At 36.7% G+C, this 3,218-nt stretch overlaps 1 pseudogene; it reads left to right on the top strand.

Moving 5' to 3' along the window:
• The first annotated feature begins 1,376 nt into the window (after positions 1-1,376).
• Positions 1,377-1,534, top strand: LOC127492247 (U2 spliceosomal RNA; annotated as a pseudogene).
• The last annotated feature ends 1,684 nt before the right edge of the window (positions 1,535-3,218 follow it).

Here is a 3,218-nt window from a genome sequence, read left to right as displayed (position 1 = left end):
TTCTAGGAGTTGGGGTGGAATTTCTGGTCAGGTAATTGTGATGTATTTTATTTTAATAAAACATATTTCTTCTGTTCTCACTCCAATTCCCTACTAATGAAGCTCCAAATCCTCTAAAAGATTCTCTTGGTCGTATCATTTGCTACTCAGAATAAGTGCGTTGTGTCAAGCAGCCATGTGATTGTAGTAGTGGTGTTAATTTTCTGGGTGGGGAATAGCTTCTAAGTTTTCCCTCAATAATCAAAATTAAGTATGTGTTAGATACTTACTTGTATATTTGTAGGTAAAATCATATCATATCATCTGGTCTTGGCTTCAAAATTATAAGGAAGGGAAGAAATAGATGGAGGTATTGATGAAACAAGGTTGACCATGGGTTGTTATTGTTGAAACTGGGTGATAGATGAAAGAACGTTATTAATACTCTTCTTGGCCGGTGCCATGGCTCACTTGGCTAATCCTCTGCCTGCGGTGCCGACACCCCGGGTTCTAGTCCTGGTTGGGGCGGTAGATTCTTTCCTAGTTGTTCCTCTTCCAGTCCAGCTCTCTACTGTGGCCTGGGAAGGCAGTAAAGGATGGCCTAAGTGCTTGGGCCCTGCACCTGCATGGGAGACCAAGAGGAAGCACCTGGTTCCTGGCTTCGTACCGGTGCAGCGCACGGGCCATAGCGGCCATTTGGGGGGTGAACCAATGGAAGGAAGACCTTTCTCTCTCTCTCTCTCACTGTCCACTCTGCCTGTCAAAAGAAAAAAATATTCTTCTGCTTATTTTGATGTATGCTTGGCATTTGATTTAATACAAGATTAAATTATAAATTTAATTTAATTGGCAATAAAATTGTCTTTCTTAGAAAAATATATACTATCTATGTTAATGTATATTGCATCAAGCATATGTAAGGTAAGGCAAAGGTTTATTTAATATTTCCAGCTTTGAGACAGAGAAATATTCTTAATCTTTTCAAGTGTCTTAATTTCTTGAAGAAAAAAGTTGTAACTGAATTTATTTCAAATAAATAAATAAAATCTTTAAAAAAAAGAACTTTGGGAGCTATAGAGTGGAACAAGTGCAAATAACTTTGGTGATAAAATCAGGCTTCCTGAAACAGATAGGTAGACCAATAGAGAGGATGTGAGAAAAGAATGGCATTTCTGATTTTAGGAGTCAAATATGTAAGCTAAAAGTCAAATGAATATGTAAGCTAAATATGCAAGCTAAAAGGCAAACCTAGGGAATTCAGAAAATTAATATTTAAATATAACAAGAATCAAGGAAAATAGAGAATTCATTCTACACATTGCATGGTGTGTTATTATCATGACATCATAATATCTGTGAAGTGGGATGTCTGAGAATTTGTTTAAAGGAGTTCTCACATCCCTTCTCAGCCTTTTGGCTAAGATCAAGTGTAGGAATTTTCACATCAGCTCAGTTTTATCATTGATTTCTTTAAATAGATATTTCTGTTGGAGTTGCATAATATCATGAAACATCTACTCACATTTGCCTTCTAATATGGCTTTGGATACTCTGAAAACCATAAAGTTTAAAAAAATTTTCTTTTGAGCTTTGAAGGTAGAAATGAGACAAAGGTATTATATTAGTATCTTGGCAAAGATATGGGGAAAATTTCATATGAAGTAGCTGTTTAGTGAACCAAATCTAGGAAATGGGTATTAACAGTGGGCCAGGACAAATGTGCAGCATTCATCATCATTTGTGTGTGTCAAAATACACTTGTGGCCATGGTTATAGTGACTTCTTGATCCCAGCTTCTTCAAAAAAGAAAGAATATAAACTTTGTAATGCAATAAATCTGGTAGCAATTTCCTAATAATTTATATTCTGATTCCATGATGGTCATATGTGTACTGCTCTGAAAAGCAGGGCCTATCATGAATATTTTTCTGCCTGTTCCCTTGTAATTTTCTACAGTTCTTCCAACAGTTTCATAAATATGCCATCCTTCATAATAAAATACTCTATAATTAAAATACTGTCCAGTGTTTTCTCTCCTAAACTGAATTAAACTTGGTGCATTGTCATAACCCCAGTCACAGGAAAAACTTCTCTACTAAACTGTTAGTACGCACAATTTCAAATGAAGATAAACAACAGGGGTATAAAAAATGTTTTTAAAATTGTTCTATCTTGGGGACAGGACCATGGCTCACTTGGTTAATCCTCTGCCTGTGGCACTGGCATCCCACATGGGCGCCAGGTTCTTGTCCCGGTGGCTCCTCTTCCAGTCCAGCTCTCTGCTGTGGCTCTGGAGGGCACTGGAGGATAGCCCAAATGCGTGGGCCCCTACACCCACGTGGAAGACCAGGAAGAGGCACCTGGCTCCTGGCTTCGGATAGGCGCAACTCCCGCCGTGGCGGCCATTTGGGGAGTGAACCAACGGAGGGAAAACCTTTCTCTCTGTCTCTCTCTCACTGACTATAACTCTACCTGTCAAATAAAAAAAAATTATAAAAAAATTGTTCTATCTTTAGACAAACTTGGTTCATGTCATAAATATAGGAACTTATTTACAGCAGCGCATCATTATTCTTTCATTGATTCATAGTTGTATTTTCTTTATTTATTTGAGCATGATTGTACCAGACTATCCTTGATTCACCAAACTGATGGCTTGATTCACCAAACCTCCATATTGATGTTACCATATTGTATTGTACCTAAAATATTAAACCTTCAAAATGTAAAATCAAAAATTAAATTAATGTTATTTCTCTCCATCTGACCCTGTGTGGCATATTTCATAGAAACTGAGATGATACAGAAAATGGAAATTTTACTTAATCAGCAGAATATTAGATGAATTAGCCCAGTATTTCTATTGTTCATACATAAAATTATATTTTAAACTATACTTTAATATATATAAGCAGATACACTCCCAAGTATTTTCTCAGGTATATTCAATACAGATATTCAGGGAATTTATATATAGTATTCAGGTAGGGAAAGTATGCTGATCAATTCCCTCAAGGAACATGTAGCTGAGATATAGGATAATGTTGACAATTTATGCAGATCTGCAAGAGGAAATTAACCTGCACCATGAAGCATGTAGCATCACTAATAAGGTAGAAAGTAGTCTGATCAAAATGAGTAATGTCAGATGCCCTGTGGGCATCACAGTGAAAGCAAGTTCTTCCTTGCAGCAAAAACATCCACTTCTGGCTAAAAGCAGATAAAGACTTCTTCAGCTG

Source organism: Oryctolagus cuniculus, chromosome 9, assembly GCF_051225735.1.
Source record: "Oryctolagus cuniculus isolate XC-2025 breed Fujian yellow rabbit chromosome 9, ASM5122573v1, whole genome shotgun sequence".
In the NCBI taxonomy this organism is placed as follows: domain Eukaryota; kingdom Metazoa; phylum Chordata; class Mammalia; order Lagomorpha; family Leporidae; genus Oryctolagus; species Oryctolagus cuniculus.
This window is presented reverse-complemented; position numbering and strand designations above follow the sequence as displayed.